This window comes from Pipistrellus hanaki (genome assembly GCF_964339955.1).
Source record: "Pipistrellus hanaki genome assembly, chromosome: 12".
NCBI lineage: Eukaryota > Metazoa > Chordata > Mammalia > Chiroptera > Vespertilionidae > Pipistrellus > Pipistrellus hanaki.
Genome location: NC_140514.1, coordinates 13,393,541 through 13,408,798, shown reverse-complemented (window position 1 = coordinate 13,408,798; position 15,258 = coordinate 13,393,541). Strand labels below are relative to the sequence as shown.

Sequence of the window (15,258 nt, the reverse complement as noted above, 5' to 3'; positions counted from 1 at the left end):
GAGAGGACGAAGTTTATAATGAAATTGTTAGCAGTTATTTGTTTCTGTATCAAGAACAAAGTGTTATGAAAATTCGTTAACCTGTGACCCAGAGAGCCAGGGAGGAGAAGGCTGGACTGGCCAAGCATGCCCTACGACTGGGCACTTTGCCTGGGACCACCTACCAAGGGCTGGTGATTCTGATGGCACCTTCTATTGCCCAGCTCGTGGTGGGTGTGGGATGCAGGAGCCTCTGGCCCACCTGGAGATGAGCAGGAAGGGCCCACCCCATGCCTGGCTGCTCTATACTCCATACTCTTTTCTAGCTCCATCCCACTGGCATCCAGTGCCTCAGCAGTCTCCCCACCCCCACTCTATCCACCTTGGCTGGGTGGTGGAGAGAATGACCCAGGATCCCCACTTGGGGGTCCTGTAGCTTCTCTGAGCATCATCTCTGGTGGCTCCACCAACCCTGGCTGTGAAATTAGATGGGTCTTTATTAGATTTTATTTTAAGAAAATCTCTCAGCTGATTGAGATGTGGGACTCTCCAGTTAGATGATTTTTAATACCTAAAATTCCACAATTTTCTGGTTCAGTAGACGGTTCCCAGTAAGATGGGCACTATCACCAAGTCCAGCCTGTTGACTTCTGGGATGCCTTTGGGTGCCTCAGCACATCGGCTTTGTAGAGAAGCTAGGCAAATCTTAACAGTGCTGGTTTCCTTAGTGGGAAACTGAGTCAGAGAGCTGCAGTAACTTGCCTAAGGTCGTGAAGCTGGTCCATGGGATTCAGGCCCCATGTGTCAGACAGCAAAGCTGTTCTCTCCATCTCATGGGGGAGGAGCACTGGAGGTGGCCTCGGGTCCTCTTTCCCAACCTAGTCTGGCTGAGGCTCAACTTGTAAGTTGATGGCAGGTGGCCACTCGGCCCTGTCAGATGGGGCTCCAGCCTGGCTGGGCATTCTTGGTAACTCCTAGGCATGGGAAATCAGGCCCTGCTTCCCTTAGGGAATCACATCCAAGTTTTGTTATTGTTTTTAATTGATTTCAGAGAGGAAGAGAGAGGGAGATAGAGATGGAAACATCAATGATGAGAGAGAGTCATCAATCAGCTGCCTACTGCATACCTCCTATTGGGGATTGAGCCTGCAACCCAGGCATCTCCTGGTTCATGGATTGATGCTTAACCATTGGGCAGGGTACATCCCAGTTTTTAAACCTGCTCTTCAAGGTCCTTTGTGATCTGGGCCCAAATTCCTTTCCTGTCTCACCTGTCTGTCTCTCCCCATGAACCCTGTGCTCTAGGATCAGCTCTAGTGTTGGCTCCCATCTTCTCAGCAGGTTGTCTGAACCTCCGTGTCCTCCCCTTCCTCACTCCCCAGCGTTAGCCACTGCCTGGCCCCTAAGAGGGCTTACAGAGAGCCTGCACATTAGGCTGCCTATCTGTGAATGGCTGCAAAATGGACCCACCCAGAGACCCACATCCTAATCCCCCAAACCAGAAAAAACATTACTTTAAGTGGAAAAGGGACTTTACTAATGTGGTTAAGAAAAGGACCTTTAGATAGGGGAGATTCTTCTGGATTACTGACATGTAATCACAAGGTTCTTACAAAGAGCAGCAAGAAAGACAAGGAAGAGGTAGGAGATGCCATGAGGGCAGCAGGGTTTGGAGTCATGAGCCAGGAGACACAGGCAGCCCCCAGAAGCTGGAAAAGGCAAGGACTGGGTTCTCCGTAGACCCTTCAGCGGGAGCCTGCTCTGCTCTCACGACTTAGCCAGAGAGAATGACTTCAGACTCTGCCCTCAGGAACTCTGAGGGGATAAATGTGTGTTGTTTGAAGCCACCAAGCTTGTGGTAGTTTGTTACAGCAGCCACAGGAAATGAATGCACCAGCTAACCCAGCCTCCAGCTGCAATGGAAGACAGTCCTCGGAGACCACGAGCTCTGAAGCCCAGCACAGCCTTAGATCAACTTCTCGGTTCCTTAATTGTTCTGTGACTAGTTTGCTGTGGTTCCCTGGACTGGTCACCTCTGCCCCCTTCTTCCTCACACAGAAGGAAAAATGTCACCCCTATCTGTCCCTGTGCCTCAAGATAGCCCAAGTCAATGGTTTCTCCAAATTCCAAGAGCAGAGACACGCACAACCTGTCAGTCACGTCCCCTTGGAAGCTGGGAGGTAAGATGTGTCTAGGAGCTGGGGTCCCCCTGCAGAGGTGGGGCTTTGCTGGGGGGGGGGGGGCTGTGGCCTTTGTCACAGATCACAGCAAGGACACCTGGCATCATATACAGTGTTCTGCTACCTGCCTAGCACAGCGCCAGCACTTGACCTACCTGCTCACTTACCATCTCCAGCGACAGGGCCACTCTGTTCTTTCCACTTCACAGAGGGAAGTTGCCAATTGAGGGCCAGGGGCAGTGGTGGGCAGGTGGCCTCCAGCTGGGGGCTGCTGTGAGGGCTGCATTGGTGTGTCCACCCAGCTGGTGGGCCCTGCCTGCCCAGTGACACTGCCTGTCCTTCCTGCCCCTGTTTCAGGGATAAGGCATTTAGGATAAGAACACTTCTTCACATTTGCTTGGTGATTTTTAGTTTTCAAAGTATTTTTCCCCAGTGTCTTATATTGGATCATTATATACAGCGAGGACCTTCTTACCCTTGTTCCCAACCCTAAGGAAGAAAATATGAGCAAAGTAAAAAACCCCGTGAAAGTCTTCCTCAACCTATGGAACACGTGTAAGCTTGTTGTGTTTCATTCACACCTTAGGATTAGGCCTGTTTCTCATTATGCGTTTTCACACACCAATGACTTGTCATTCCCTCATTCTAAAAGCATATGCCTATTGTCTGAAGTGTGAAGCTGGGGTAAAAATAAACAAAAGCAGTGCCCAGAATCGCACCACCCAGAGGCCATCATTTCTAACATCTCTGCAGTGTTTTGGTCTATTCGTTAAACGCGTGTACAGTTGTGCCATATGTACGTATGTCTTAAAATAATTTAAAAAGAACACAAGCTTTACCAAAGATTTAAAAATTCTCCAGAAGCATACCTTTTAATGGCTACAATACTTTGGGATACGCACCATCATTTATTTCAACAGTATTCAATGTTTGTATTGTTAGACTGTTTATCAGAACTCTTTGAAGACTCTCTTTGACAAAAAAACCTTTGCTTGCATTTCAGATTATTTTCATAGGATAGATTCCCACAAGTGGAATTACTGAATCAAAGGGTGTAAACATTTTCAAGGCCCTTCATATAGACTGCCAAACTATTTTCTAGAAGTTAATCCAAGTTACACTCTCCCAGCTGCGTTCACACGTGCCTGCCCCTCTCACTACATCCTGGCCAACTCTGAATAGATCGTGACTTTTATTTTTAACTAAAGGCATTCTCCTGCTGTTTTATTTGGTATTTCTTTGGTACTACATTTTTTTCACATGTTGTTAGCTTTATTTTACTTTTACGTTGCCCACTTCCATCTGCTGATTTATCTATTAGGTTCTCCATACTTTCATATAGAATTATATGAGATTATGAGTAAGGATGTGAAATTATTTATTATATGCTTGACAGTTTCTGCCAGGGTTTTGTATGCGTTTGTTCTGTTTATAACGTAGCATGATATACAGGAGTTTTAAGTTGTACCTAGTTCACACCTATCCACATTTTCCTGGGTGATTTTTTTTTCTTTTTTTCTTTTCTGCTTAGTTTGTTCCATGTGGGACTGGTTATGTGTGGGTCAGCCTTGCCAGTCTCTGGGTTGCCCTCTCATTTTAGGAACACCTTCACCCGCATCTCATCTTTCAGTAATAGGGACCCAGACCTCATCTACGACACTTTTGTAGATTCTCCCCCTCCTCCCCTCCAGGGACCTTCCTTTCGCTTGGACTTCTATCACTTATCACTTCTTGCATTTAACATGGCGGACATCCCACCTCATGTCATAAGCAGTTGTTTGTATGCTGTCTTCCTCACCAAACTGTAAGTGCCTGGGAAGGAGATACTGAGTCTTATCCTCATGAGTCTAAAACAGTACTTTGTATAGAAATCTCTCCACCCCTCACTTGGGAACTGAATTGAACCTGTGCATTATATGTGGAAAGTTTCATACCTGTTTTATGGTTGAGAATACCAAGGCTCAGCGTGGCTACACAGTGTGCTGAGGGATTGGTGAAAATCCACGTTGTTGACGTCTTGTTCTCTATCATTTGTACTGTGTCTGTCTGTGGGGTCCCCCTCCGCTCCCGTACCCAAGTATAGATGTCCTCAGGAGCAGTGATTGTGAGTACAGAAGGGCAGGAAGTTGGCATCCCGGCCCTTCACCCCAAACCTTGACAAAGGAGAGATCTGGTCGTGGGAAGGGAATGCTGCTTTCACTCTCTGGATGCCCCAGAGCTAATCCCTAGATCTCTCTTTTCTTGGTTAAAGCACAGCCACAGCCCAGAGAGGCGGTCCCCTTCAGGCTTGCTTCTACAATGCCTCTCCCTCTCCTTCCCCTGGCGGGAGACGTCTCGGCTCCCTGGCATCGCATCCGCCATACCACAGAGAATTTTATGCTTGTGAGGGACTCAATTAGATGTATGCCTGGTCCTCTGATCTCTCCTGCCAGCCAGACTCAAAACTAATGAGGCGCAACAAAAAACAACTGCTCTGTCTTCCCAAGTTCCTTTTTTATGGGGTCCATAAATTCCAAGGAAGGAAGTACCCTTGGTGAATGATTGCAATGAAGGGCCTGAGTTTCTTAAATGGCATCTTCTCTGTGGTTGTGAAGTGACTCCTCTGGCTTATGGAGGATGGTACCTGAGGCCCTGGGTGGTCACAGCCAGCCTTGGAAGCAGCGGATCTTCTTGCTGGCACTTCCTGATGCTTTCCACCTACGGGTGCCAGTGAATCCTGGTAACCATTGGAACACCAAGTTCCCTAATCACAGAATACCTAGGGAGATCTGAGATCAAACTGCTCTGGGTGAGCTGGTGCTTGGGGATCTTTTGTTAGTAAGGATCTTCTTGGTGGGAATTTATTTATCTTTGAAATAGCAATTCTTCCCAGAATAATGATGTAAGTCACCTGGGGCCATAAATTCTCATCATTCCTTACCTCTGTAGAGCATTTTAATAGCTTACAATGTGCTCTCGTAATCCTTCCTTGTTTGAACCTCATAAAAAACTGGCAGGATAGTTATAATTATTCCCATTTGATTAATCAGAAGATTGGGGATTCGAGAAACTAAATAATGTACAGAGAAATGCTTTTTAAACTATACGGCACTATGAAATGCCTGTGGTCTTGCAGCAAGTAAACCTCAGGGGAAGGCCCAGCAGAGCCTGATCAGATGATCTTAGGTGGAGTTCTTCTCTCAGACTTGGATTAGGTCACCTTTGGGACCAGCACCCTGACTGCCCATGGGAATCACTGGGGAGGTAGAAATCCTGTTGATCTTCAGGACCCACCTGGATCAATGAAATCAGTAGAAGGACAGGCCCTTGGCATTGGTGGCTTTAAAAGCTACCTGAGTGATTCCCAGGGGTATCGGGTTGAGGGCCTCTTCCTCAGAGGCTAGAAGATCTGCCCTTGGGCATCTAGGAATATTGGGTGCATCCTTTATCTCCATGGGTCTTCACTGCCCTTGATACAGCGAGGGTGAAACCTCAAGTCCAACCTTTAAGACCACCATCCATTTACAATATCTTGATTCTGGAGATCCAGGCAATGGTTGTTGTGGCTATATGTTTATAAAGTTGATTTGATATAATTAGTGCCATCTTTATTAATGCTGGCCCTTTAATGACTCTCCCCTGAAACCTTCTTCCCTCCCATGCATCTTTACTAAGCCACTCACCCAGCAAGCTTCCCTTGGATGCCTCATGTTAGCTTTTCCTGTCTCAGTCATCTGTCATTTGCATCCTGGAACCTGTCACCTGAAACACTATGCCACATTTGTTTGCCTATTTATCTAGTCTCCAGTGCAGGAGAAATTAGTTCATATTTGCATCTGAGACACGTGTGGTCCAGGTCAGGTCACATGAATCACTGTTCCACACCATGCATGACTTACTGGGTTCTCTGGCTGAGAATGGTTCCTTTTCCCTCATTGTGCATTCAAAGCAGAAACCCAACACACTCCCCTCCTTCCATCATGTCTTGGAGATTTGGTGTTAAAAAATCTACATAACTCTCCTTACTCAAATTTCTTTTTTAAATGAATGTCAAATTTTAGGTCACTTAATTAATTTTTAATTAAGGTGATTTATGTGGCATTAAAAAAGGCACATTTGTATCAGCTTTTGGGCTCTCTCCCGCCTGCTTGCTGATGCCTAACCAATGACACTTGCTGAGGGGGAAAATTGAATGCTGCTTCGGTGAGATGGGGTCTTACTCTTAAATGAAAGACAAGGGGATGTGGTGTGTGGAAGGAGTCTGCCTACTAGAGAATGGAGAGGTCAGGAGTGGGGCTGGGCCAAGTTCCCATTGTAGAAACGTACTGTTTCCCAGAATGAGGAGAATCAGGTACTTGAGGGTAAACAAGCCCAGAGACATGAAAATGGATGGTGACGTGATGAGGATGCAGTCAAATAGCAGGCACAGGCTAACAGCTGTTACTACTGTGCTGACGTTAATGGAAGGCCTGCGAACTGTGTAAATTAAGCTTGGCAGAGACCAATCCTGCTGAGGGCCCTGGGACTCATAAATTGGAGTGTGGACAGCCTCATTAAAGAACTGGCATCTTGGGTTCCTACTCAAAATGTAAATCAGTGAGGAGAAGGCCTAGCTATGGAGGGCTGACAATAAGTTGGTAGGAAAGCACTGTGCTGGGAACCAAGAGAGCTGGTTGGAGGCCTAGTTCTGTGACAAGGCTCTGGGCCACAAGCTAGTCACTTCTATTCTGGGCCTCAGTTTCCTTGTTTGTGGACCCTCAAAAGCCAGCCATTCACATTCACCATGGGCTTAGTCTTTGATGGGGGGTCCAAAGACCCTCTGCAACTAAGTCACACAGGAACTTGTTAATCATGCTTTCTGGGCCCTCTGTAGACCTACAGAGTCAGAATAGCTGGGGGCAGAACCCTGGAACTAGCATGCTCCACAGCGCTCTGGCTGACAATAGGGTGCACCAAAGCCTGAGAACCTCCAGTATAGAGAAGTGGATCTTCAATTTCTTCTTTCCTTAGAACAGGGGTCTTCAAACTACGGCCCGCGGGCCACATGTGGCCCGCAGAGGAGTCTGATCCGGCCCGCCAGGTTTTTTGGGCAGTGAGCGCAGCCGAGGTGTTACAGTAGGAATTAGTAGTTCATATAGTCTGGCCCTCCAGCTCTCTGAGGGACCGTGATCTGGCCCCCACTTTAAAAAGTTTGAGGACCCCTGCTTAGAAGAATCCCAAGCCTTCTGGCCCTATGTACCCCCTCACCGGGACAGTTCCCTCCTGGGACCAAGGTTATCAGAGTTCCTTTCACACCTAGATTCCTTTTTTGTTATTCTTCCAGCAGTGCACGCTATCACTTTGTTCAGTTTGCAGTGATGAGCCTCTTCAGGTGTAGGGAAAACAATACTTGGTTCCAGTCCCCTCTTCTACCAGCTCACAGTGTGAACTCTGACAGTTCAAGGGATCCTCCTCTCCTGTAAAGCAGGGATGCTATCTCATTTATGGGATTCTGGTGAGGATCAAATGAAATTGTATACACAAACAATATGTGAGGTGCTTATGAGCTAATTTCATAGAGTATCCCAAGGGGTTTGGGAAAATTGACCATGGAGGATTGGTGAAAGGGAACAATAAGGGGGCCAAACAGGCCAGATCTTGGGGACAGACAGCACCTTTGAAAATCCCTCACATCCCATAATATAGGTGAGCATCAACAGGGCTAGATCCTATCAGCAAAATAATGATAGAAACAAACCCAACAACAATTTGCTCCACAATAATAGCTATGAAAAAGAATAGTTGCAATGATGAGTTTTCAAGATTATTTGTCTCTGGAGTCACCTGACTGCCAATTAGCTCTCTGAACCCAGCTCCTCTTAGGTCCCAGTAAACCTTTTCTGGTTTCCATGGCATTCCATCCAAATGGGACTTGGTGCCCTAGCACGGCCTGCTTTCCCAGCGTTGCTGTGCTACTTTGCATCTTTAGCTAAACTCTGTGACTTGCTTTTCTTGAACATGCAGCCATCACCACAGCCTTTGTGTAACCCAGTTACTTTGTCTAGAATCATCTTCTCCATCTGCACAATTCCTCCTCACTCAGATGCTTGTTCCTCAATGGCTTGTTCTCCTTCCTCTAAGAAAGGCATGCGATGGCTCCCTGGGGTGCTCTGGTAATCACTGCACGCCTCTAACTGTGCTCTCACCTCACCCTATTGCGTGATATGTCTGCATTGCCAGCGTCTCCCACGAAATTCTAAATTCTTTGAGGCAGGTGGTCCATCTTACTTAGTTTCTCTCCTGGAGAGTGTCTGGCGCATGGCAGGCACTAATGAACGCATGGCGAGGGAGTGCAAAATAAATCACCAAGTTCACGCAGAAGAATGGGGTGAGGTGGAATTTCTTGACATTTTGGAAGTTGCTAATTCCTCTAGCTTATACCATAGAAATTCCACCCACCTTCCGCTCCCCTCCATTCCACTGAATCTTCGGATTATTGAGCAAGAGAGTCAGCTCTGCAAAGAGGCTGAGGAGAAGCGGGAGGAACACCAGATCTAGAAACACAGCAAAGGCTAGTGTGGCCCAAGAGGGTCACAGAGGGTCATGAAGCCTGGGAAAGGTGGTTAGAGATGGAGTAGGGGGCAGAGGCCCAATTAGAAAGGACCTTGCAGGCAGCAGGAAGGGTTGTAGATTTTGCTTAAGGAGTTTAGACAAGAGACTGAAAACAATCCTATTAATTTTTCAAAAGCTCATTCTGAGCAATTTAGGAAGAATGCAGTGGAGAGGGCAAAGGAAGTGGAAAAGCCGGTTTATAGGCTGTAACCTAGCAAGCAATGGAGGAAGCAGCTTGCACAAAAGGTGGTGGAAGAGATGGAAAGGAGTGAGTGATGTGAGTTACACATGGGGGGTGACTGACAGAGGGGGTGACTGACTGACAGGAGGGCTGATGGCCTGGAGGTGAGGAGGAGAGAGGGTGACACCAGGATGGTGCTGGGTGAAACCTGGGCTGCCAGCTGGCATGGTAGAGCCAGCGTGCATTCCTTTCAGAATCCCGATTCCTTGACAAAGTCAGTCTCCATAGAAATTCACGAAGAACCACTAAGATTCCCTCAGGCCATTAGCAGGAAAGCAGAATGTGTTTCATTTTTGCTGCTGAGCTCTGAAGAAAGTAAAAATTTTCTTATTCCCTTGTACCCTCCACAGCCCCTTTATTTTGTGGCACAGTCCTTTTCCCAAGGTTTCCCCATTCGACATTTATCTTCATTGCTTTGCTGAAAAGACAGAGCAATCATTTTATTTTTAATATTATAAATAACCTCTGTGTACACTTTGCTATTAGTCTCCCTGAAAAGTGGTGACATTTAACCATTCTGCACCACAGCTCCCCGTAAAATATGTTGTTTTCTCCTCTTGTTTTTTCAGTGAACAATGAACAATTCCAATCATACCTTGGAGATTTAATACTAATCACAAATAAATGATAGCTATGCCTGAGACCGCGGGAGGGGCTGTGCAGATTACACAGTGGGAAGGCTGCTGGGAACAGAGAGCAGAGGTGAGCAGGGGGTATACAGACCGAAGGAGCAGAGCAGGAGCACTATCGCGGGAGTGGCCTCTTAAGGCACCTTAAAGACAGGAGGGAGGTCATTTTGCCTCCACCCTATCCTTGGTAGCCATGCTGGGAGGTTTGGCTGAAGAGACAAGCTGGCCATTGGGTGCTGACACAGGTATCCATCTGTGATAATCATGTCCACCCTCATCATTTATTGAGTGCTTAGAATCTTCCAGGTACTGATATGCATTACTTCATTTACACCTTATAGCAACTGTATGAAGTAGTTGTCACTGTCTCCATTTTATTGAGAAGAAACGAGGACCCAAGAGTTTGTAAAGACATCCCTAAAGTCCTCGAGGCAGAATTTGATGTCTACCTGACCCCAGAGCCCATGCTCTTAATCAATATGCTAGATCCACCGGGAGGAATATCCATTCTAGGAGCCCCAGGAATAAATGAGAGGGAGGGTTGTGAATTGCAAGCCAGTAGAGCCCCAGAGAGAAAATGTGCAACAGGCGTAAAAATGTTTTCAGGGATGCTGCACCAGGTAGATGCTAAGGCAGAGTCCAGGCACAGGGGGACAAAATGGGAGCTGAATATCAGAGTTCATAGTTTGTTTCCTGGGCCAGGCAAAAAGCCCATCTCTTCTGTTGTTGGGTCAAAGGAGAGAGTAATGGAAAAGCACTTTGAGTACCAGCAAATGATTAAGATTTTATTTTTATTACGAAGCACCTGACATTCATATAGAATCTCACCAGAGCTATAAAAGGCTCACACCCTCATCTCCTTGCCTTACTGAAGGTCACCTCCGAGGGGCAGCTTTTCCTGGAGACCTTATCTAAAACCTCTCTCTCCCTGCTCCACCCCAAAACACAGGCACTTCCTATTTCGCTTCCTATTTCTGTATTGTTTCTCCTTGCTACTGATTCTGGGCATTATACACTTTCCTTATTAGTTTTGTTGCTAGTCTTTCTCCCCCACTAGCAGTGTTTTCACTGCCGAATCTCCCTCTGGTTCCTACTACAGTGCCTGGCACATAGTTGAGAGACTAGGTAAATGTATCTCTTTCATAAATTATTTTGGGCAACGGATTCAGAAGCATGATTTATGTTTTATTCACAATTTAGAATTGGTGTTTCAGAGAAAACCCATGGCCACATGTATGCAAAGCTGGGATCTGTTCATACAAAAAGCAAGTCATGGGAGAGGCTCATTGCAGTGACTGTGGCCTTCCCTGTTTCTAAAGATCTTGCTCGGTGCTGCCAACTCCATTTGGGAGGATGGCTGTACCCTCATATGCACAACTCAACACGATCTGGGGCAGGCGGGGGGGTGGGTGGGGGGGAGGAGTAATGAAGCTGCAGGCATGGATTGCTGGGAGCCCTCCCCTTCTCTCTCCCCCACACACAGAGGAGAGAGTGATGGCCAACTCCCAGTAAGAAGCGAGAGGCTGTGAAACTGTCAGAAAATACTGTACATTTTAGGCTCAGAACCAAAAGGGAGGCTGAGGCCAGGCCCCACGCTATCGATATTCAGTGGGTGGGCCACTTGCAGCAGAGTCAGAAGGAAGCAGGGTTTCCTTGGAGGAAATGTAAAGAGCTCCCGTGTTATTCAGTTTGATAGACAAGGAGAGGTGGAAAGGAGGCTGAGGCTCCTATGGAAGATCAAGGTCACTTGCGTTGGGTAGGAGTCAAGAATGTCTTCATATTTTTTAGTTTTCAGTTCTTTTCTAAGGTTCCCATGTCAGGGGCTGACCTTCTCAAGAACCACAACATTGGGAGAAACCTAGGAAAAGGAAAGCTGGATGACAGGCAGGAGGAAGGATGAAAAATAATAAGAAATAACATTCAATGACTGCCTACTATGTACCAGCCATTTTCTTTTTGTGTGTATTATCTTTTACTGGATTCTTTGAATGAACATGACTTAAATATGCAAGAAGGCAAGTGATTTGGAATGACTACTACAAGAAATGGAAACAAACAAGTGTTGGTGGGATATGGAGAATAAACTGGAACCCTTATGCACTGTTGGCAGGAATGTACAGTAAAAGGGTGCAGCCACTGTGAAAAATACTAGGGTGGTTGCTCAAAACATAAATAATAGAATTACCATATGATTAGCAATTCACTTCTAGGTGTATGTATATATATATATATATATATATATATATATATATATATATATATATAATTGAAAGCAGGGTTTTGAAGAGATATTTGTATATCCACATTAATAGCAGCATTATTCACAACAGCCAAAAGATGAAAGGAACTCCAGTGTCCATCAACAGATGGATGGGTAAACACAATGTGGGTATATGTGCACCACAGTATATTATTCAACCTTAAAGAGGAAGGGAATTCTGACACATGCTACAAAATGGATGAACCCTGAGGACATTATGCCAGTGAAATAAACCAGTCACAAAAAGACAAATACTGCCTGATTCTTCTTAGATGAGAGACCTGGAGCAGTCAAATTCATAGAGACAGATAGTGAAATGTTGGTTTCAGCCAGGGACGAATGGGAGGGGCGCCTGGGGAACTATTTAATTTAATTAATTTAATACAGAGCTTCAATTCTGCAATTTGAAAAAGTTTTGGAAATAAATATTTTTAACACAACTGAACTGTACTCTTAAAAGTGGTGAATTTTATGTTATATGTATTTTCCCACAATTAAACAAAAAGATGACTGGCCTTGTAAATAAGCCCTAATTAAGACGGCAGGGCAAGAAAACAACAGCATGTCTACTGAGATGTCTGTCCCAGAGGCACTCAGGTTCTTCTCTTACTTTTTAAAAAAAATATATTTTTATTGGTTTCAGAGAGGAAGGGAGAGGGAGAGAGAGAGAGAGAGAGAGAGAGAGAGAGACATCAATGACGAGAGAGAATCATTGATCGGCTGCCTCTCGCACATCCCACACTGGGGGTTGAGCCGCAAGCCAGGCAGGTGCCCTTGACGGGAATCGAACCTGGGATTCTTCAATCCGCAGGCCAATGCTCTTTCCACTGAGACAAACTGGCTAGGGCTTGTGGAGGGCAACAGGGAGAAGCTTGTGATAATTTTAACCTGCTCCTGTTTGGCTCCCAGTGGAAGGAGCTGGCATGTGAGGCAAAGGACACAGCCAGATGCACTGGCTGGAGCGAGGAGGCCTCACCTCTGCTCCCACACTGCAGCCTGTTAGCGCTGCACTGGGCATGAGCTCTCTCTTACCTACAGTCTGTTTATCTGTGAAATGACAGGGTGGGACCAGGTGAGCTATGAGAGGCTGTGGGTCAAGGTCTCAGGCAATGACAGGGAAGAGTGGAGAGAAATTGCATGGTTGGAGGAAGGTGCCAGGGTAGCGAAGGAAGGTCTGGTGATCATGATTAATGTGGATGACAAATTGGAAAGCCTCGGGGAGACTCCTGCTCAGCTAGAAGCCTCTCAGGCCCCACGCTGTGTTAAATGTGGCCACCTACGCAGACGGCTGCTTCCGGCCCAGCAGGCCCCCAGCACACACGGCTCCATTTCCATTTTTATGAGTATTTCCTGAACTCTCAGGGGATTTCTATCAGGCACTGTGTACTTGAGAGTGAAGTGCCTCTGAGCAGAGTTTACAAGTTCTTTTCGAGAAAACAGGTGAGAAAACCAACAAGACTTGATGGGCAGGTCTGTGAGGAGACCTACAGAACACTCATGCCCACAGGTCCCAGGGCAGCGGCACACGGTCCAGAGCAGGCAGTGCTCTTGCCTTGGGGCTCCTGGGAGTACAAGGATGACATGTTTTAGGTGGACCCGATGGAAAGTTTTCAGTAGCCAGCTGTCCTTATTCTCCACGGCTCTTTGTCATTGCTGGGCACATGAAGAAGCTAGGAAAGAGGATGGGTTTTGGAGACAGATAGGCCGAAATAGAATCCTGACTCCAACAACTGGTCTTGTACAAAGTACTTGATTGCCTTGAACTTCAGAATTTATCTTGTAGGGTTGTTTCGAGGTTTAGAGAAACTACAGGTAGGCCTCAGTGCCCAGTACAAATAGCAGTGGCCATTCAAAAAATGGTAGATGAAGAAGAAAACATGGTCTTCAGTATTGAGGCCATCTTGTATGTTGGGGAAGATATGTGAGCTAATAATAATAATAATAATAAATAGGTGTGTGCTGTGACAGTTTTAAAACATCTGAAAATTGTTTAATGATTTTCATGAGAGAATTATTGAGAGGTCTTCTCTCCATGAATTCAGGCAGGCTTGGGACGGCTTGGACTAATAGCATATGTTGGAAGCCACCAGGTGACTTTCAAAGCTAGATCATATAAAGCTATGCAGCTCCCACCTTCGTCATAGATACGTTTGACTTTGGAGCCTAAAGCTTCCACACAAGAAGCTTGACTACCCCAAGGCTACCATGCTGGAGAAATCAAGGGGAAGCGCTCAGGGAGTCAGAGGTCAAGGGCAGGCACTCTGGGACAGTCCCAGCCAAGCCCAGCCTCCCTGTATCTCTGCTAATGCAGGAGACACGCAAGCGAGGCCAAGTGGGACCCTGTACTGCATTGACCTGTCAGCTGAGTACACTGAAGAACCTCCATCAACCACAGGATACAAAGCAATTACCTAGTGGAGCCCTGACTAGACTCTTGTCCCTCAAAACACAATAGTTGTTTAAGCAATTACACTCTGGAGTATTTGTTCTTTAGAATTAGACAACTGAAATGTTTGAATGACAGGCCCACAGAGGAGGGGATCTAACTATGGGGCAAAGAAAGGCTCTGGAAAAGAGGTGACACTTGAATTGTACTCAAAGAATTGGCAGGAGCTCATCAGACAAGGAGAAAGGACAAGGAAGTCCCCAGAAGAGGACAGAATGCCCAAGGAACAACAGGTTGGACCACCCACTCTGCTTCCTCTTGAAGGGCCAGCTGGCATGAGTCAGGGAGGCCCAGGAGGCAGGACTAAGTCAGGAGCTTAGGGAGTGCCAAGAGGATTTGACTCTGGCTCAGGGTAGTTAGTCCAGGATGGCCCTGAAGTGAGAGGCATTCTGGGAAGGTAAGGCTGTGGGAGGGGCCAGCAGATGGCTGCAGAGGGTGAGGCCTGGGGAGAAAGCTGGCTCTGTTTCAACTAACTCAGCTCCCCCATCACAAACTTCTCCCTGTTGCCCTCCACCAGCTCCTGTCCCAAGGTGGTCCTTGGGGCTCTGAGAGCAGCTGGCCCCACAGGTGCAGTCACTGCAAAGGCTCATGTGTGGTGGATTCTTAGTGAAGCTAAGACTGGCCTGAGGATGGAGAAACACCTTCTTCCCTCCCCTTCTCTGCTCCAAGGATCTGCTTCTTCCTCCACGCCATGCATGCCTACAGTCTGTGAAGCCAGTCAACCCTAGTGTGGCCATGTGTTTCTCTCACATTCTTCCCTGCCACAGCCATCCCTCCTGCATCCCTCAGCACAACCAGGGAAGTAAATGAAGGCTTTGGAGTTGGCAGACCGAGTTCAAGCTCAGCTTGGCCACTTACTATGTGCTTGACCTTGGATGGTCCCACCTCTCTGAGGCTCATTTTTCTTTCTGAAGAAGAATGTCTTTTTATTTTGCAGGATAATTATAAAGATA

General features: G+C 46.7%; 1 protein-coding gene across 1 annotated transcript in view; it reads right to left on the bottom strand.

Annotated features, from left to right (window-relative positions):
- ALK (ALK receptor tyrosine kinase) overlaps positions 1-15,258 on the bottom strand; it is a gene marked incomplete at its 5' end in the record, with an annotated part of 534,776 nt that overhangs the window by 94,653 nt on the left and 424,865 nt on the right. The window lies entirely within an intron of this gene.